This window comes from Corvus kubaryi, unplaced genomic scaffold (genome assembly GCF_017639235.1).
Source record: "Corvus kubaryi isolate FWS band 111438036 unplaced genomic scaffold, C.kubaryi_AGA036_p1.0 37353, whole genome shotgun sequence".
NCBI classification, from domain to species: Eukaryota; Metazoa; Chordata; class Aves; order Passeriformes; family Corvidae; genus Corvus; species Corvus kubaryi.
Window position 1 is genome coordinate 4,704,542 of NW_024581115.1, and position 22,249 is coordinate 4,726,790.

Sequence of the window (22,249 nt, forward strand, 5' to 3'; positions counted from 1 at the left end):
AGGGCAGATGCAACCGAATTCAAACTAAAACTTTCTGACCTCTCACTTTCTACATAGGAAAAACTTGGAAAGAAAAGGACAGAGTTTCAATAAATTCCTGTTACAGTGTCTTCATCATGCAGTTATCACTTCATTTTTCTGAATTCATATTATTGAAGTAATACTTAATTTCTGCTGTATGAATCATAAGAAGTGTTTGAAACCTACGTTGTTTTGTCCACCCCTTACGTTAGGCTTGGCTCCTCTCTAATTCTCAGCCTTTGGGAATCTGGGAAGATCCACTTGCCTGTCACCTAATTACCCACCAATAAATTACAACGCATTTGAACTGGTTCAGAACTGTTCAAATCAAAGGACAGACAACACAAAAAGATCTGTAAGCCATCAGCTGCAGAAGAGAGACATTACATTGCCTTTTTTCCTCGCCTTTCTGAAAGCCACAGCTTCATTAACTTTTCTCCTAGGGAACCTGGCAGTCCACTGCCCCCGAAGGGAAGGCATTCCTTACCTCTGCTGCTTCCTGACCATGCTGCAAACCAGCTCCACTCACTTCCCAAGCAGAAAACCCACACAGAAAGAAAAACAGGCAGTGATGGCAGCAGGGGAAGTAGTTTCTCCTAAGCTCCATGAACTGAGTTTACACATTAAATTGAGTTGAATTGTGCAAGGGGAGAGGGGCAATTACTTGTCTTTGAAACAGATAAATAACTACTAACAACTAAATGGGAAACTACATCTGTCTTGACAAAAGAGATGACATATGCTGTGTTATGGTTCACAGAAAATTAATCCATATATTCTTGTCAAGAGGCTGGTGTAGAATACCCAGCAAGATAAGCCAAAGCTTATGCTGAGAATCCCAACAAACTTCAGGAACATAACAATCCTAGTAAGATACACTCCCCTCATTAAACAGATACAAAGAATAAAAAGTACAAGCACACTTCTAAAACAAGCTTATAAAAATATCAAACATTTCACAAAGAATAAACATGAACTTACCTTTGGTTTTTTGTTCAGCAGCCTGAAAGAAGAGAAGAACAAAACAAATCAACTACTTGTCAATACTGCAAATTATACCTAATAATTATAGGGCTGCAGGCCTAACTTTTTTGCAGAAATTGTACACATAAATCAAGCATTCATTTCATTTAAGGACTAGAGAATGTTAGTTTAACTCCATGTGCTAGGAATGTGAGAATGGCAACCTCTGTCTGACTGAAGCCAAAAGCAAATGCCCAAGAGGCAGTGTAACGCACAACAAGAGATGACAGCAGCCCCATCTACCCACGCCGCCTTCCCTCTCCTGAGGGTTGGAGGCTTTCTGGACCCACACTATATCTGTGAACCCTTTAGCACTCAGCAGAACTTACTTCTGTGGTTTTGTCCAGCATCCCTTTGAATCCACCCACACTACCAGCTTACACAGAAGACCTGTTTATTTTTTAATCTGTTTGGAATCTACCCATTTTTTTTAATGATGCCTGATTTTTATACCAGAAAAGATGGTGATCAATTCTTATTTAAAATTAAAACTAACTGTGCAATCCAGAAAACGAGGGAGGAGAATGCACAGCAGTTAAAATGAGCCTGGGATCCCAGAGTCCCTTCGGCACTGCTGGGACTGACCCAGGTACCTCTGGCTGAGGAATGGCCACGGGAGCCAGGAGTGCGAGCAGCCCCTTCCCACCAGGGCACAGGGAGCCCTGGCACAACTGCTTGGGCAGGGATTCTGTGACCACAGCCTTTCCACAAGCCAGTGGCAACGATCACTTGTGCCAGGCTCACTCCCAGAAGTGAAGCTGCAGCATCAGTACCCACACTCCCATTTAAAAGTGAAGGGATCATTTACAACGAACAAACCTTTTTCTGAGCACCTTCCTTCTTTTTCTTTTCTTCCTGCTTTTTCTTTTTCTTTTCTTCCATCAAATGTTCCTCTTCTTGTGTTTCTTGTTCTTTCTCCCTGATAAAAACAAAGGTTAGGAAGAGCTTTTCAATAAGATGAAGTTTCTCTAGGAAGGTGAATAATCCATATTTGCATTGCTAACTTTCTACATCTCATGTCTAAAAAAGGCTGCTTCTAATGCTGCAATGAAAGCACTAAAAAAAAGCTGTTCCAAAACTGAAACTCACAACAAATAAAATAGCAGGCAGTGAGAATTAAGAAAGGGTAAATTTTATTTCGAACCTCTTTCCACAATCACTCATAAGTACTACTTAATATTAGCATATTCTAGGGAAAGGAAGTTTAAAACTGGGAAAAAAAGGAACAAACCCAAGTAATTAATTCAAGTTCTGCTGGCTTTCAGCAGCTGTGATTCACAATATACCTTGAAGATCATGAGCAAGTACATTATTTTGCAGCTATTTTTCTCTTTTTGATCAAACACATGCTGCATTAATTTTCCATACGCATCAATTTTGTTCTCAAGAGTTGTAAACCAAGGCCCAGATGAATTCCAATAATCATATTTTGTGTTCCTCCTATAAATTCTAGCTGAAGAATTTGCATTAATGCAAAACAAGACTGTTCTGGTACCATCTTGATTAAAAATTAACCTGAATTGTTCCAAATCAAGAAGAAAATCTATTTGAAACCTTCCGATCTCTGCTTTCTATGTCCATCACTGTAATAAATGGTTATAGCAACGACCCTCCCCAACATCCTTTTCAATAAATACCAATGCAAATAATTCATTTACTTCTCTATAACTCCTTTATCTTCCTCGACAGCTCTTCAGGTCCTGATCATTTATCAACCTTACAGATCTTCTGAGAAGGCTGTTTCTGATGGGCTGAAGCCATTTACTATCACTATTATGAGATTCAATGTCTTCCAATTACTCCTCAAGACCACTTTTAGCCTAATTTACTTTTGCTTTACATTTAACTTGCCAAAGCCTGCAGCCCTCCCTCTCTTTTCTTCGTTTGGATTTTTGCTGTTGTTTAAAAAGAGTTTTTTAGTTACAAAACTCTTTATTTGGTCACAAGGTGTGAGACTGCTTTTTACCTAAGAGAAAACAACCACTCTTCAGATTTTGCACGTTGCGTCTTACACGTTCCCCATGAAACATTTTGCCTCTTAGCAAGTTTGCATTTTCCTACATAGTTTCCCTTTGTTATAAAAAAGGAACATTGTAGCCTTTTGATATTTTGATTGCTGACGGATGTTCCCAGATTTGGCTTTTTCACTTGCCTGAAAATACTGATCCTGGCCACTGCAGATGCTTTAACGCTTACACAGATCCTGTATGGAGCTCCAGACCAAATTAAAAGCAGATTCCCTTTCCTTGTGTCACCCCAAACTATAAACACTGCAGCAAGCAATTTACAGGTCTAAACTTAGGTGTTAGTGCCTTTTAAAGACACTTTACAGCACTCAGACTATTTACAGAAGTGAGAGATATGGCAAGAGCCAGGGTCTGGAATAGCAGCCAGAGGTTGGGCACATCTGGAAGCTCCTGGTGCACCACTGGAGGTCCAGACAGCTGAAAAGGCATTAGGTGTCTGTATTTTAGATACTGAACCTTCTGTCATGACCAAAAATCCACCACCTGCACGACTGCTCAGTTTATGCCAGTTCCAAAGGGCCACCTTTTAAACACTGTACTGTAAATTGAGGTTCGGGAAACACCCACCCTTAGGAAATGCAGGTGAGTATTTGCATTAGGAGTTAAATTGCACTTAAGACAAAGGTACTTGAAACTGTACTTTTAAATGGCTTCTTCTAGGACTTTGCAAAAAAAGCAATGACTTAGGTTGCCAAAAGAAACTGAGTTGAAACTCAGTCACAGATTTGCCTTTATTCCTGTTAGCTCGGAGGAGAACTGAAGTCCCCAGGATCTCAGTAACTACAAAGAAACAACATCCAGTCCCTTCATTTTCAGTGCTCCCTACCCAAGTCACAGCAGACTCTACAAAGGCCCTGTTCCAGTGAACTCTCCCAAGCTGTCAGACTATTGCCAGAGGAAGTTCAGCCTTTTCGGTTTTTGAAAGCAGGTGAATGAAACAAGCCCATGTAAAATGAGAAACTTGTTGGTTTCCTCTTGCTAGTACTTAAGAAACCCCACGACATTACAGCAATTCCAAACACCACAGTTACATTTAAATCCCCTTCAATACTCAGAGCAGTATTTAAAAACAAAAACAAAAAACCACACACAAAAAAACAACAAACCACCACCACCACCACTTTCCTTAACATGCAGAGTTTTCTTTACGCTATGAAAATACATATTATCCAAGTTTCTTGTTAGGCCTCTTTTTTTTTAACATCTTTCCCTAAAATACCAGATTGAAAGGGATCTTAAGGATCATCTGGTCCAACCTTTCTTGGTCCAGCCAAGCCTTAGAAGTGTCCAGCCCTGGGGATCAACTTTCACCACTGCCAAAAATCATTCCTCACACTGGACTTCACCATGAACTTTTGTTTCCAGGCAATGCACCCTCTCAGTAGATTTTCCAAATCAAAGAAGAGCAAACATTTTGCTCCACTAAGAATACAACATATTTTATTACAGTATTATCACAGCAATTACAACATCAGAGGTAGAAGTACCACTCCTCACAAAAACCTGGAGTTTGGTTGTGGGGTTATTTTTTCATTTCTGAGATTAAAATAGCCTCAGATTAGCTCAGAAAATGATACTGTAATTTTTAATGGAGTTCAATTTTCAAAACTGATTTACATAATGACACTTCTGAATACATGTGCTTTAAATATGCTTAAAATAGAAATTAAGCTCCAAGCGGCCTCTTAGATGGCAACTCTTGCTGTCACTTTTAGGCAGAAATGAGTCATCGAAGAGCAAAACAAAAGGAAAACAATAAAAACATGGCTATATAAAGTTTGATTACATTGTCAAAGGCATGTGTTGTAGCTTTACTTCCTGAGCGACAATTTAATCTTTATTGCAGGAAACACGCTAAAACATTTATGAATACAAAGCTCATGTTCTAAAGCAGGAGTGTCTCAGAATATCCCTGTAGGAGTTTGCCTTGTTCTTACATATGGATCTGAATTGTGAAGGATTTTTATGAGCAAGGAGTTTTACTACAGAATGAAGTAGTGTTTTTACAGATTGCCTAACCCAAGGTTATCTTTAAAGTGCATGTGCTTGAAAGCTCTCGGAACAGGAAAGCAAGAGGAGCTGCAGGTCATGGCCAGAACAACTGGAGCACTGTGGCTCTGGCCTGTCAGTGCCTGTTGCAGAAATTTTTATTAATCCCTTTAAAAAATTAACAAATTTAGGCTGATTTATTTTTTTACACTAAGTAAGGACTTGAGTTTTCTAGTTGGTATCAGGCATTGGATTGCTTCCACAGCTGAAGGCACAGCTGGTGTTGTGGATCAGCACTGCTGGGACATTCTGACAGCACTCTGCAATTTTCCTTTTGGGAAAGGAAAATTTGTGTTCTTCAACAACCTTCAGGCAGAGTCTATTTGTATTATTGCCCAGTGTTTTAGAGTTCAGAAGTTCCTGCAGTAACTGAGGGCTAAACAGAGACCTGTCTCTCTTGTCATTCTATGTCGCACTGCTCCAAACCTCAACAACCTCATTAATTTTGTTGTACATGCAAGATGCTGAAGGTTTATTTAGTAACATAAGAAAACTGCCTTTTCAGCATAGCATTCCTAACCTTTGTCTACAAATGCCTTTGTCTGGTTTAGTGACCATAATTTAATTCCAGGACACCTCTTGTACTTTAAATCCTGCTTTATGCTGGAAAAACCTCCCGTGACAGTTGTGGAAGTTGCTCTTATTGACAGAAATCCTACACAACTTGCACGCAACTGCTCACGTACTGCTCTGGTTTTGACTTCCCTCACCGTACAAGAGGCCATTGTGCATTCCTGCACAGGCATTTTTCCTAACAGTGATGATGGGAGGGGAAAAAACTGGAAAAAAAGAAAATCTTTAAACTAGAATTGTAAGGAACAGGCAAACAATCATCCAAATGCAGGCTGGGGAGGCTTTGTGGAAGGAATTAATAGATCCATGCATTGTTATAGGTGATAACAGATAACAGAGGGTCTGGACAGCACAGAGACAAGCTCTCACAGACAAGTTCTCCGAATCTGGTATCATAGAGTTTCAAACAGAAAGGAAGAAAATTACTACTTAGGAAGTTCTTCAAGATCTGACTGTATGAAAAAAGTGACTGAAATCATGAAGGCAGAAAACAGCTTGAAGGGTAGCCAGGAAACGGGATGAAATATTAACATTAAAAGAAGAACATCTAACTCCAGAAAGGCAGGCTTTGATTCCTTCAGGACAACTAAAATACTGTCCCACAGGAAGCAGCAGGTGTTGTTTCTTAGAAATCACCAGGAATCTAAATAACAATGCAGATATCCACACGCATGGGACAAATCCTACATAAAGCAAGAGGTCACCAGAGCATCAGCAATCCTTGTTTTCACAAGTGCTGGAACAGATAAACTAAAATTCTGTATTTGTCTAATTTTGTTTCCTGCTTCATCTCTGCACAGCCCAGCTCTGTGACCTTTCCAGAGTAAATATGGGTGAAGGGAAGGAGCTGGTGTGACTGTTAAAGTGCCAGCTTTGTTCCCTTGATATCCAGGCTCAGTCATTAATCAAGAAGAGTCAAGCTGGTCCCTAATTACAAGCTCTCCAATCACCTCAAAAAAGAAAGCAGCACGCAAAACTAGGTCAAATAAATAAGAAGGAAATATTAAAAAACCAGCACAAACACACAGGGACAAATTGAGAAAGGCCAGAAAAAATATGAGCACTGTGCATGTAAAAAGCAACAACAAATCAACCTTTAAGTGCTTCATTAATATGCAAGAGGAAATACTAGTTTTGATTCTCGGTGGGAAAGGGGGAGCAGTGACAGATGACCCTGTGAGGCCTAAAGTGACAGTACTTTTCTTTCTGCTTGAGCCCTCCCTAAAGAGGTCAGCGGGGAACAGATGGCCAACAACCGCCTGCGCTGGTGCGGAGCCCGCAGATGACGACACTTCTCCCAGGGATTTCTCCCAGGGATTTTGTGGGGCTCTGTCCAAGCTGGTGCCAAGGGCAGCAAAGCACCGACAGCCAGGCTGCTCCTGCCCCAGGATCTCCACCTCCACCACTGCAATGGTCCATTCTGGCTTCCTTCCCAAAAGGGCTGCTGAATACAGCTCCAAGCAAGAAGCTCAAGATGTGTTTTAAAGTCCCTTTTCCCAAAATTTGGGAAGAAAGGAATGATCTGGCTTCTCAGAAAAACTCACATGACCTGGCAGGGAAGAAAACGAGATGGAGCTAAACATTTTACTACTACTCCAAAGAGGAAATCAGGCCAACAAAGGCAAGAACAACTTTAAAATTCCCAAGAGTAATGGGATGTTTCTCCACTGGCTGGGCCTGCTGTCATTTACCACAGGAACAACTGCATCTAAGTCATTGCAGGTAACCTTAAAGCATGAGCAGGTGGATGGATGGCACTCTGGAAGAGCAGCAGATGGCAAAGACTGTGCATAAAACTTACAAGGGAAGAGAGAAAAACATCAGCAAGACCTAACAAGGATTTGTGGAGCTGAAAAAAAGCCTGATTTTTTTTCCTACAGCATAGTACCAGGCATTTTTAGAAAAGGACGAAAGAGAGCAAACCAAACTACATAACTGACTTTTCAATCCACGTGGATTAGTAAGAATATGATTGCTTTATTATTTAATAGTTTTAAGGTACATAACAAAATTACAATAAAAACCCACAAAACCCCTCCCACAAGGCAGAGACCTGATGAATTTTTGTTGCAGTATGCCACCTGTCCAGCAGCAAAATTTTTATTAACCACTTTGCTGCTGGAAAAATGGGTACACTTATTTAGTTTCCAGAATATGTCACGTCATGGGGCTGCAAAACAATTAAGGAGGGACAATATTCAGAACACCCTGATGAACTCAAAATGCAGAAAAAAGGGAGAGCGTTATTCAGTGATAAAAAGTGCAGGGTACCATGTTTGGCAGGAAAAATCCTATATAAATATAGCATAGGGAACAAGTGGCCGAACACCAGCTTTGGGGAGGAGAAAAAGCAGGTGGCTACAGCGGATTTCACTCCAAAGGCAAAGCAACAATGTCACAGACGGTCAGAAATTCATCAGCTGCTGCGCTGTGTCCAGTTTGGGACTATCTACAGCAACAGAGACACAGGTCAGCTGGAGAGAGCCCAGAAAACAGCACCACGTAAATCAAAAAAGCACAGGCCCTTGGAAAAAACTTCAGACTTGGATTCACTTAATCTAAAGAGATGGAAACCCCATTATTCAAAAAGGTGTTAAAGACAGAGGTAGAGAAGCATGGAGTAAAATCTTTCTCCTTTAGCTGCGGTAAGTAGCACTGAATTTAAATTGCAACAAAGAAGATTTGGATTAGGCATAAAGAAAAATCCTCCACACTGAAGTATTTTTAAAACCCCAACATTAAAATGTATACCAAGTCTTTATAAATATACATTTGAAGAAGAAGAAAAACACGAAAAGAAAATAAGATTTTTTTTTTTATGAGGCAACACTGATACAAGACCACACTGACTCCTAGACACAAAAAACAATTAGACAGAGAACTGGAGGCCTCTACCCATCCACAAAGTGAAATCCTACAATCTCCTTTCCAGGGAATTAGTGGGGGAAAAGCGCTCAGTCACACCACTGTGGACAAGATAAGTCTATGGAGGAGTTCCGTGCACAGGTGTGATCACACAGCTTGAAACGACACCCTGCAACTTGAAAGTCTGGGTGCAACATTTGTTCCTGTCATAAAGGAATTTCAATGAGAGTTTTTGTTTGATCTCAATTTATGATTTCTTAATCCCATGTTTTCAGGTTTCTCGCTGTCCAGTTATGTCCCTGTCCTGGACTTAACCCTCCTTAACAGATTATTTGCCTTGACAGGGGATTCCTGCCTCTGAAACATCAAGCTATCATCCACTGCTAACAGATGTGGGCTGGGACTTTGATACCTCCAGTTTCTCGTGAACTTATCTTGAAGTGCATAACAGAAAACTTATCTCCTGAACAGGGACAGCAGCCTGATTCCTGCACTCACTTAGAAATTCCACCAAATTTGAAGTCTCTGCAGGACCACAGTGTAGCTGCCATTCAATTCACCCAAGAACATCACAGCATTAGTTGAGAATATGGTGTGAAAAGCAACACATTCAATTAAAATTGGTGAAACCAGAGGCAGGTTTTAGGTTGTCCAAAAGACTAAATTAATAATCCTGTTCCTACAACCTGTAAAACAGAAATTCCGGGATCAGAAAGAGCTTCTGTGTTCCATACTCTGTCTCAAGGCTGCATTTCCAGCAGTAGCACACAGTGTTTCCAAAAGGCCATTTTGGACTATTGGTTGAAGAGCAATAAAATCCTGGCAGGACCCCAAGGCAAGAAAAGGAGAATGCCAGCTGGTGTGTGCTGCAGGACCTGGACTCCCACTGGAAGTTTCCAGTTCACCCAGTGTTAACTTATTGTGACCCTCCTTTATGTACACGTAAGGTAAACAACCACTCAAGCAGATTAGATTAGAAGAAAAATATAGCAGAATAGGTAGTTACTACCATTCAATTCAAGGTATTTTTCAAAAGCGCACCGACCTGGCCTTGTTTCAGCTTCTACTGGTTATTACCAATGACTAGAAGAGGGGGGAAATTCCAGAGAAGAAAATGTTTTACAAACTAAGGATGCAGATGAACTATGACTGGTAAGCCAGAACTTTGAAGAGCCCGTATTTGAGCACTGCCAAGTCGCAGAGAATGTTTGCAGGACTTGGGAGTTTTTGTGTTTCATCTAGAGATTTCCTTTTGGGTTTGTTTACACTCCAGTTTCTCCTGGTGTGTTTAGCTGAGAGGGATGGGTACTGATTAGAGTACTGGAGTACAAATGGGAATGTTTCAGATGTTTGTTACCCCTTCATTACTAGGTAGTGCACACCAGAGTGCATCTGCAGAGCAAAACTGTCGCTGCAGAGGATTTCCTACTCACACCATCCCTGTTTCAGGTGGAGCCTGGCTCCAGCCTGCTCCCATGCAGAAAGCATTAACTGCACCCTTGGAACTCATCATCCAGCGAGGTTTTATTTAAAAGGAATCTGATAACTGCACTCCAAGACACATGACGCCAATCAAAGCACAGCAAGTGAGGACAATCACTTGATCAGTCATGGAAGTTCCAATTCAAATGAAGAGATTCATGTAGATAATCCCATAGGGATGCCACCACACAGGCACATCCCCTCTCCTGTGGAGGTGTTGCTCTCCACAGTGCAGGGCTATTAGTGTACACACAAGCTCCAACATGCTTAAGGAGTCAGTGGGTAAATCTGGGCATGGGCTAGAATACTGTACACCAAACTTCACCCATTTATGCATTTCAGGCACGAACCATACCAGAATTTGCTCCCTCAGTCTGCTGACAACACCCCAGCAGACCTTAAGTACCCCATCATGGGCACCACTCAGGCTGTGCAAAGACCAAGAGAAAAAAAGCCCCAACATCCCCAAAAAAAAGCTTGCATTAAATTCACCACTCAAAGCAGGCTACAAACAGCAAGAAACATGCTACGAAAAACAACCCTCCTCCCCCAGCAAACACGGACTGATGGAAAAATTAAGCTACACACTGTGAAGAGTGCAAATAACCAGATTTACTCTCCCAGCACTGCCTCCCTCCCAGGCCTGATGATAGCTACCAGCAGTTGATCTGGCATCTGCTCCACAGCTCGTCCCCAGTCTTCCTGGGACATAATGCACAAAGGAAAACAGCTTTGGAATCCAGCAGCTCAGCAAGGGCACAGCATGTTTGTCTCTCCAGATACTGTTGGCTATTTTGGTTTCTGCAAATACTTCAGAAGATGAGAGCTCTGTGCCAGCAGAGGAGAAGCCCCCCTCACTGACCAAGTGTCACTCTTTAGCTGACCCAGGAGCAGAAGCAATCCACGGACAAGCTGCTGGCTCTGTTTAGCTGAACTCCAAGAACTCTTTAGAGGAGCACTGCTTCCTGGGGCAGCTGCACAGGGATACTGCAATGTAGGCGGCCAGGAAACTGGAAGAGAAGCAGCAGCTCCACGGGATGTTTTGCCACGCAGGCTCAGAGCTGACCACTCCCAGGGATGGAGCCTGATGGAGTCAGTCAGTCAGTCAGTCACCTGTCCGGCAGTACCAGGGTCAGGAGGGACAGGCCACAGCTGGGAGCACTGTACAGCAAACCTTCAGAGCCCTCCAGCAAGCACAGCTAAGCCTTTATGCTCCTCTGTTGAAAAGACTGAAAAGCAAGTTTGCGTAACTATAATGATGCACCGTTTTGCCTGTAGGGATTTCCAGCACACCTAATCCTCCTTTCCCCGTTCCATCACAGTTAGGTGCCAGTACTCAATTATTTCTGAGCCAAATCACTTTGTCAGCAGCAGGTGAAAGCACACTGAACTTATTTATTGCCAGAGCTGAAGATCAGATTGGTGCTCTCACATAGGTGGAGCTGGACAACACAACCTACAGCATCAAAAAGTAGGAAACAGAATTTACCCTGAAGACAGATGTGTTTATGGTGCTGCTCTTGTGCTTACTCTGGGAAGAAGGTGATGCTGACATCTTCAGCAAAAAACACCCAGCTTAGAGCAGGCAGAGGCACACAGGTCCACCACTGGGTGTCCATGTTCATGAGTGGTTCCAGTGCAATTAAAACAGGCCCAGGAAGGTGAGCAATACCTACCCTTAGGCAGACTTCCGGCCACAGGCACAGTGGAAAAATGCACACACACTTCCTTCATTCCTACCCAGAGGCAGGGAAACTGTACCAGGCACGTCTAAGAAGAACACCACACACCAGCAAGACAGTGAGGAGCAGCAGTGACCAGACACACACGTGTCACTCAACCTAAACACTCATCTGCCCATCTGAGATGACCTACGGTCCCCTCCAGGCCAGGATTTCCTGTGATATTAAAATCATACCCCAAATGTGTGGCAGAAGCTGTAGAAGCCAATCTCCAGGAAGCCAGGGGCTGAGCCTCTGCTACCACACCACTGAGATCTCCAGGTGTCACCTCAGAAGGCACAAATGGTGGGAGATACAGGACACTGCTGCAGCCCTGACTCCAGGAAGCTCATGGGGAGACCTGGATGGGGGAGTCAAAGGACAGCGGCCTCACAGGGAAGGGGTGTCTCAAGATCTACGATCAGAAAGCAGTACGGACACTGTTCCTCATGCTGTAGAGCCCAGCATGGGAAGGACGAGGTGCTCTCTCTCCACACCACAACACACACACTGCCTTGGGAAGCTGAAGTCCCTCTGTACTGTGTCACCTCACCACAGCTGTCCCACATGGACAGGTGAGGTGAACGCACAGCTCCTGACACAACAAGGCAAAACAAGATGCAAAAGGGAAAAGAGATGTCAAAAGAACTCCTTGTCTCCGAAACCAAAAGGGAAATACACTTAAAGCAAATACGATGATGGAGATTTAAGTTTTTGTAAAATGTTTATTCTTTTAGAAGATTTCAGAATACACAAACCCATAATTTCCTTCTTCTGCATTTTTAAATTTGCTGAGTGAGCTCATTGAACATTCAAGCTGTTGTCTTCAAGTTTTCCAAATACCATTCTATTTAAAGGCACTGTGAATAGGGAATTCAATTATCAAATGAGTGAAAGAAGAATTCTTAGCAGGAACCCTGGTGAGCTAATCAAGAGTCACAATAAAATGTCAGGGGTCCTGGAATTCTCGGCAGGAGGTTAACACCAAATTTGATCCAAGTCAAGGAAGACAAAACATACTATAGACTAATAGAACTGTACTAAAAGTTGTGCACTGCAAATACATGAAAATTTAAACGCAAATGAAGAAAATCTACTTGGTTTGTGCACTTTATACACTCCTAGTATTTAACTACAAAAATCAAAACATGTTGTTCACCATGATCATGTCATTTAACTTAAAGACAACACTTTTTGAAGATTTTAATACATTTTGAAGCTAGTAAGTTTTTGTTCCACTGTATCTTCAGCTGCAATGCTGTTTTAAATTTGAAAATTAAGACAGTAACATAATTTGAATAAGATAAGAAACAGTTACTCTGTACCTATCTTTAGGCTGGAAACTGGATTCAGTAAAAGATTTATCCTATCATCCAAAATTAAGGAAACAGCATAATCCACGCTAGCACCTTTCCTTCCACAAACCTACCAGAGTTTAAAAGATCAGCTCTGCAGTGCTGAAAGGGTAATCCTTAAAACTTGATGAACTTAATGGAAATAAACTTCTCTGTTCCTCTACTTCACTTTCCATAGTAAAAGCATAAATTAGAGTATCAGACCCAGCATCAGAATGGGCCATCATCCACTTTTCAACTTAGCAAATGAATAGCATCTCCGTGGGGGAGGAGAGACAGGGCGGGAGAGAGATCGGGAAAGGAAATAGCCATAAATGATCTTCCAGGACAGGAAAACTAGTTGCAGTAAATACCACTTTGGAAATCAATTTATGGTCAATTATGATCTTAGTAACAACTATTTCATGCCTTCATTTACTGCATGGAACACCCAGGGGAGCAAATATTCTCAGAAGTATATCCAATATGTCTCCAAGTACGTTATCTGACCAGTAGATGCAGACAGAATTCTAGAAAGAGCAGCTCTTGCTTGTCTGGATGCTGACTGAGGGATTGGGATGGGGGAGGATGGAAGCACAATTTCAGAGCAGTTGGACTATCAGTGTTGCAGTATCACCCCGATGAAACAGATTACATCTATCAGTCTGGGTTGTTGGCTTTGAAAGCAATGAGTTTTGTCATCACTGCAGTATTTCACCTAAAAATTTATGAAGCAAGTTTCATTCTCACAAATGTAAGAAAAAATTAACGTTGAGGGTCTTTTTTTAAGCAAATCATTATGTAAACATCCATCCACTAAGCCAACCATTGCTTTATTCAATTATTACATGTAAATGCGGTAGCAGAGTATAAAGACTGACATCTCTAATGTACTGTCGGTGTAGTGAGACTTACTCGGACCATTCTTTTCCAGAGTGAAGGAGTTGAGTTCTATGACACTGATTAGAAAAATAGAAATAGTAAAAATTACACATTCACCAAGCTCCACCAAGTCCCAGATAATAAATCTTTCACCCAAAACAGTGCTATTTATACAGAGACTCTGCTCCTTAACAGCAGCAGTTCTATTACTGTGAGAGACCAAATTTAGCTCCACACCTGGGTCAGACAGATGTATTTTATTATGATCATACTCGAAAACATTAAATAGCATTTAGTTTGCTACCATGAGGCTCTCCTCCTTCCCTATCAGAGGATGCTACATCTTCCATATTAATTTATTTTTGAAAGACTTAAGGTAAACATATACTTCATTATAGTTTACATCAGCAAAGAGAAACCAACAGGCAGAAAGATGTGAACAGCACACGTATGCCAACAGGTTATTTTTAACTAAAAGCAATTTTTCCTGCATCATGAAACAGGAATGAGGTATAGTACTGGGCACTTCCAGCATTCCAGCCACGACAACATAAGGAGATAAGGATGATTAGATTTGCAGAGATGGGGCATCTTTTGTAAAAGAAAAAATTTCAAGTGCAGCACCCATTTCAAAGCTGACACTGTGGTAAAAATTCAGACAACACAAACACTGGAAGCAATTCTCTCTCCTCTGTTAAGTAAGCTTGTGCACTTGGTAAGTGCAAGTAAAAACACTGAGAGAAGAGGAAAGTTGAGACCTGCAGATCGACAGAATGATGTTAGCAGAGGGATAATGAGGAATCCTGCTCCAGACTGCCTTTGGTAAAACACTTGTGTAAAGAGACTTACTTGATTTACACACATCCCCCCCCCATTAGGTTATGCCTGCAGTGCTATTGAAGTTTTTAACTTCATATTTCATGTGCAGTATCATCCTCAAGGCTACTGTGAACATACACTGAGTTCAAGCAAAAACATTACAAACACCACCCAAGACCACCTTCTATGGCCCATTAATGACCTTGTAGGAACACAGGAAAATGGCAGTCGGCACATTATGCATCTGTACAGCTGATTTTTTTTTTTCCCTTGGCATTCTCCCTGAACTGCTCCTTTTTTCTAGAATGGTTTGTGTTAAAGCACTGGGCTGATGCTCTTTTGTTTACCAGTAACCAGCTACTGTTTAAAAACAAGGATCTCCATTGTCAGCACCAATGAATGACGGGAGCATCAGCCATGAAAACACTTTGGAATTCTGAAGAACTAAAAGACCTGAGAGTCGGAGGCTAGAGCAGGACTGAAATCAGACTGACACAACACAGATATCTGGCTGAGCTTAAAATAGACTTGGCAGAAGTCAGCCTGGACTAATAATCGATCTGTGGATGTACTGACCACCCAGAACGTATCCAAGCCACGGCAAGTGCTCCCTATCCCTCCATCAAAACAAAAAGCTCTCCCACTTCCCATCAGGAAGCTTTGGAAATGCAGGATGAGAGAGAAAACTGTAAACTTTGAGCATACAGAACACAGGAAGGGAGGAAAGGGACAGGAAGGAAAGCAGCACATCTCAGAAAAATCAGGTAATGCCATTCTAAGAGACTCCTCTTGGGCAAGACCATAACAAAGGGAGCACCACCAACCCTTCAGAAAGTCAGCATGGGAAAACATGCACAGACCCCACAAAAAAGAAGCTGGGGGGAGAGAATTGGAGGGAAGAACAGATCTGCCTCCAGAAAACACCCATGGGCAGCCACTAAACATAGCCCAGGGTGGTTGTTTTCCTTGAGGTGGAAGGGAGATGGGTGTTATCTTTTCCTAAATGAGCCTATAGCTGGTAGCTGCATGAAAACTATTTTGAGATATATAAACATATTTTTCCCTGGGGCTTAATTACCACAAAGGATGCCGACCGATTTGACAAGTCAATTTTTCTCTCAAATAAAAAAAAAAAAACAACCAAAAAAAAAAAAACAACCAAAAAAACAAACCAACCTGAAAAACCTCATTGTCTAGCAATGCAGAGCTTAAAAAGCAGCCCAAACATCCAAGGGATAAATATTAGGTATTTTCAATACAAAGCAATAAGCAATTGTTACCATTTCTCCTAATCGAGCTCCTAAAACATAGAAGTTCTGGACTGAAATCTAAGTGAATGTACATCTAGCTTACAATTTTTTAAATGGCTGTACATTTCAAACCCCAGAAAAAGCAGGCTGCAGATAGCTGTTTATTACAAATGACTTCCACCTCCTCCACAGCCCTCAAAGGCAAACTATAAAGCTGTGTGCAAAGCCAGACAATCTGGGCACCCAGCCATAAAGCATCACTGCTGCAGCACAGATAACTGTTCTCGCTCTCAGCCATCCTTGGCTGCAAACCCACGGGGAAGAGCTCCAGAAACCAGACCTCAGGACTGTCAGGGCTCCTAATATTTTATGAACTTGAATTACAACTACGTTCAAGACCTCAGTGCTGAAAAATTACAGTGCTGATTCACACCCAGGGTTGAGACCAAAACTCACTCAGATTTGCCTGGTACCCTGAACCTTGAGATGCACGAACAGCCAGTCATTTTACAGCTGCCTCCAGCGACAGAAGCCTTTTTATTGGGAGGAAGAGAGAGACATGCCACACTTCAAAAAAAAGACAAAAGAATCAGATGCATATTTTAAGGTAGTGCTGCATTTTCCACCATCTTTGACATGACCTCAAAGAGCACGGTGACTATTTGTGCAGGAACAGGCAGTTTGTTTAGGATGAAATCCAGAATTTTTTATCTTGGGTGGGAGATTTTAAAACATATTCGTGAGGTATTCCTACAAGGTAGGAAGGTGCACAAATGAAGTTTCAGAAAACACAGTTGTAACTGTGTTTGGGAATCCACAGTGAAGTTAACCATGACTAAGTAATGATAAAATAAGCATAAGTACATCTCCTTCTGACACTTAAGATGTACAACTTAGCCATGCTTTCAGTTGACAATTTTCCTAAATAGCACAGATTCCTAAAGGGAGATCAAATAATACTTTGATTCCTCTGCTTTCATACATTAAGAATAACCATCTTTCATTTTACCAATAGCATTTGCCAGTGAAGAGATGGTGCAGAGCACATAGATCATTTAGTAATGCAATTTAATGTCACTTCTAGATCATCTCTCCATTCAATAAAGTATACTTCTCTTCTAAACACTATTTGCCCTGGCTGATATCTTCATAATACAGCTGAAAACCTCAAGCCATTATCACTAGAAGGCATCAGCTGATCCTAAATTGGCTAGACTGCAGCGTCACAGGCATTTAAGAGGTTTCCTTATCATTCATCTTTAATACTCAGGGATCGACACACTCCTACCTGCAGCTCCTAGGCCAAGGGGAAACCTTCTAATGGTATTACCATTATCTTGTAATCTGAATTTTAAACAATTAAAACAATAGCACTTCTGTGTTGCAGGTCTCTACTGCAACCAAAGATGATACATTTTTCATCAGTTCTCGTGTTCAAAGTCTTACATAAAGCACTGATTTTTTTAAAAAGCAGCAATATGCAATCTGCATTGAAGCAGCTGAACCTTCAAAGAGAAGCATCACTGTAACAAGACACTTAAATTTAAGTAATCAAGAGAGACCATTTGGTTTACTCAGGAAAGGTTTGGTCATTTTATTTTAAATCTGCAGTTCTTGTAGTCAATAAGATCTGGCAATTCTTTCCAAATGAAAGCCTCTTTTTACTGAAGCAGGGGATGGCTCCACCCCTGACCTCCTCCTTCAGCTTGTTTTGGAAAGGGGCCAGATGACAGCATTTGGAAAAGCGCATGTTTATCTCGGCGAGGCCAGCTGCTAAGTTAACATATTACCCGTTCCCACATCCCCCGCTCTTGGTTAAGTCTTCACAGCTAAAACTGAAAGTAAACGCTGCCATTGGGCTTTTAATAAATGTAACACGAAAGAGAAAAGGAGTCTCCATCGCATGGAGCATCTGAACTGTCTGGAGAAGTGCAGGTCAATTTGAGTGAACAGCAGGCAGTAACTCTGTCAATAAAATTCTCTGCCTTTCTGAATGAAGTGAATGAAAAACGGAAAAACAAGTGGTTTTATTTCTAGACTGATTTAAAGCTATGCTTTCTACAAGGCTGCCACTCAGCAACAGTTGGCTCCAATACACAAGGAGATTATAAGCCCCTGCCTGACAAAACCTTAAACTTTATCTTGTTTTATTGTTAGTCCATACTTGGCAAGGTATGGAACATGGGAGCTTTGAGAACTTCAACATAGAATCTTTAGATTAAAAGTAGTCTTATGCCCAATTATGTTTTTCTCATTTTAAGGAACTTTCATCCCATTATTTTCAAAGTCTTAAAAACCTCTTTCAAGCAAAAAGAATATAGAATTACCTTACTTCCCTCAAACATCAGTGAAAGGTCTCAACTAATCAAAAGCACAGTGTGTTATCTTATTAGAAAAGACAAATCCTGGAAAAGAAACCAGAAATTAGGCCGGAGAGGTGGGGTTTTCATTGATCCCAGCCAGGTCCAGCAGGCTTTGCAGTGGGCAAACCCATCCACTCACAGGTGATCAGAGACAGATTTTGGAAGAAGCCAAGATGCCAGGGCTGAGGGTGAACCTCCAAGTCCCCAAAATGGTTTTTAGCCCAAGGGCAGTGTCCCAGAGCAAACTCCACTCTGCAGTGGCCAGCGGGGAAATGGCACAGCCCAAGGCTGCTCACAAGGACATTCCCAGGCACTGGGACTGACACCCTGCACCAAAATAATCCATGTGCTGTAAAGCTGATGTACAGCACACACAAACCACCCGTGTGTAACACAACAGCTCTTAGTCTGATGGATACCCAGACTTAAATCTACCAACATGGGAATCCACACATAGAACAGGAACATGAATACACCCTAAATCTATCCTGCTGCAATCCAGAGGAGCTCCCAATAAAAAGGTTTGTCTGCCCTGTTTCTTTCATTGCTACAAACAAAACCTTTAAACGAAAGTATAAAATATTGCCTAAAATACAGCCCCTACTAATACCCATCCCTCTTGCCCTGGAGCGAGTCCTGGCTCCAGCAGCTTCCCCTATGGCAGCACCTGTTCTCCGGGGGCTGGACTGAAATGAACCTTCCTCATCTCAGGAAGCCAGGCAGATCACTTCCAGTCAGAAATGATCCGTTCCCCTTTGAAGATAAGGACAAAGCCACACAAGGCTTTATTGCTCTACTGCTGGTGCCCTTAAGCACTCATTTTCCCTAAAAAAAAAAGTTCAAATTAATCTGATTTACTACAGCCTTTTTCACAGGCTGAGTCCCGGGCTCGGAAGCAGCCAGGTTAGGTTACCCACCAGCCGGCATTCTGCAATCTCACCCAAAAAGCACCACCAGGGCTACCCAGGGCAGACCGAGCCTCCACAGGCTGCAGCAGTTTCCTCACTGGGGTATCCACGGTTAACACTGATGCTTTCACGTTCTGGAAAGAATTCCAGAAGCCAGAGCAGGGACGCCAGCGCATCCGGGGGCTGTTCCTCAGCACACCATTTTGAGCTCACAAATAACACACAGGAGCAGCCAGCCAGACATCCCAGGGATTCCTGAACCCGAGGAACCGCGGTTGTGGAAAACTCTGTGATGTGCTAAGCACAGGTTGCACCCACTGCCAAGTCACCTCCTATTTCCTTGGAAAACACCAGGGGAAGCAGTGAGAATCTGTGTGTACCTTCCCACTACTTTCTCTAAATTATTATTTTAAAAAATGTAACATCCGAGAGGAAACTGCATTTAAATTCTCAGTCGTCGGGGAATCCAAAAAAACCCACCCACCGCACGGAATGAGGGCAGGATTTGGAAGCCATGCCTCGCTCTCCCAGTGCATCCAGCAGCAGTGCAGATGTTCTCCTGCTCCTCCGCTCTGGCATTGTCCTCAGGTCCACATCACCACCGACACCCACCTGATTTAAAGCTCTGCACCACCGACCAGCCCACTAACAGCGGGATTTATTGGAATTTTAATTACCTTAACCGGCCTAATGTCCACAGCAAATTTCTGTATATAAATTAGCATAATTCACCAGATACATACATATGCAAACGAGAGGGAAAAATATGCAACAGACACGGGTATGACGTCCCAAAGATTATTTCTAAATTTAAACTGGCTGTTAGAATAATTGAATAAATCTCTTCTCGCAGATACACTCGAGTTGTAGCAGAAAATAAACTAGCCACAAAGACCTGCAGTATTATTTTTAATGGGAAAACAGGGAGGAAAACCCAATTGAGTTCAATAAATCCCATAATTGAACCTCCAACTAATTACATATTAAGAAGATTAACCTTTGACACAAACTTGTGATACAAACAAAGAAGCCTAGAACAATTAATAAACTTCCAGTGTTTCAAGATTTCTCAGGTTAACAACTGAGCCCTCCCCATTTTCCTCCCCTTCTGTGTCGCAGTTAAAAGGATAAACTCTGTTTAATATTCTTTCTCCCCCCGGACATTCCAGGTTTAGACGAAGATCTCTCTGTGAATACTCAGGAGAAAATTACTGCAGATCCCCACAACCTCATTACATGGCGGGAAAGAGGAAAAATAACCCAAATCTAGATATTTAACTTTTAAGAGAAAGCAGCCATGAAGGACAAAGCTGGAGCTCATGTGCTCGCCCACAGGACAGCACCGCTGGCCATGCCAATTTTCCAGCCCTGGGATCATCTCCAACCCGCTCTGCGATAATTTTCACACGTCTAAGTTCTAAAGCAAGAGCACACGCTCATGCCTTGCAGCAGAAGCTGCCTTCATGTCGTGTCTGAGTAGCACAACATGTTCACAAATGGCACTTTCTGCTCGCTGTTCAGGGAGAAACAGCGATTCCGGACAGAGAAAAATTACGGAATTAATTCTAGCAATAAAAAAAAAAAAAAAAAAAAAAAAAATCCGGAGGTTGATCACATTTTAAAGAATTGTATAAAAATAAAATGGATTTTGAAATGTTTTGGGGGTAGTTCTTGCTTCGCTGACTAATAAGCAGTCTAAAAATAATAATAATCTAGTTTAGACTTGTGAAAAAGGAGGAATGCACCGGCTTTGCAGGTCTCTTCCCCTGCTAACTTCCACCGTGCCCGGATTAAGAGAGGCTCTTACCCCTTCTTACCTTTTAGTCTTTTCTTTATGGGGCTCTTTGGCAGCTTTCGATTCAGTCTTGCTGTAAGGAAACAAGTGAGTATTTTGTCTACCGTGTAGGGGTCTTTCTGACGTGTTCCTTTCTTATTTTTAACGCTTTTTTTTTTTTTAATTTTTTTGTAAGTGTACCCGTAATTTCACGAATATGAATACGAAAAAAAATCTCACACGGCCAAAAAAATTAAGTTTTTTGTTGTTGTCGTCGTCGTTTGTTTACCCCCCTCAGGGAAAAAAAAAGTCTGCCACACAGGAGATGAAAAAAAACCCAACAGATCAACAGGAAAACACTATCCAAGTAGAAAAGCAAAGAGCTTCAGTGTTATCCAGCCCAGAAGAGAAGTGCAGCAAAAGCAGGTCCAATTCCAAAACAAGCTTTCGATTTCCAGTGAAGCAAAAAAAAAAAAAAGAAAAAAAAAAGAAAAAGAAAAAAAAGACAACAAAAAAATAACCAAGACCAAGAAACCAAGACAAAATACACGTTCAAGTCCCCAGCTAAATTTTTGCACGAGTGTGTCTTAAATACAAGTTTGCTTTTATGTGTTGCAGCAAAACCCACGAAAAGCCAGGATTTGGAGTTGATCGGGATGAGTTCTCGTGTGTGTGTCTTGATGGGTTCTCAGTCCACATGGAGGAGCATCTGAGGGCTTTTCAAAAAGTGCAAATCAAAAAGAGAAACTGGGATCCAGAAAAGAGTTTTAAGATGGATCCCCCCTTCAAAATAAAAGGAGGAGGGGAAAAAAAAAAAATAAAACACCACCTCGGAGGCACGGGGGGGATGCGGAGTCTCACATGGGGCTGCGGGCAGGAGGAGGATCCCGCCGGGAGGTCCGGGGGGGGCGGAGGATCCAGCGGTGTCTCTGCGAGGGGAGGAGGGTCCGCGGCTCCGCAGGGACCCCGCGGGCGATCCGGGGCGGGAGGAGGATCCTGCAGCCGCTCCCGCAGGAAGGAGCGAGCGCGGGGAGGGGATCCGGGGAGGAGGATCCAGCAAAGTCCTTCACGGAGGGAGGAGGGAGCGGGGAAACCCGACAGTCTGTGTGCCTGGCTCGCAGCGGGATCCGCGGGCAGGCGGGGGTGGGGAGGGGGGGG

The 22,249-nt window shown here is 42.3% G+C and overlaps 1 long non-coding RNA gene across 1 annotated transcript; it reads right to left on the bottom strand.

Moving 5' to 3' along the window:
* Nucleotides 1–1,896: 1,896 nt before the first annotated feature.
* LOC121666738 lies at nt 1,897–22,243 on the bottom strand. Its single transcript, XR_006016763.1, has 2 exons — nt 21,135–22,243; nt 1,897–1,963 (listed from the first exon to the last, which is right to left on the bottom strand). It is a non-coding gene; the product is annotated as an uncharacterized LOC121666738 (long non-coding RNA).
* Nucleotides 22,244–22,249: the final 6 nt, after the last annotated feature.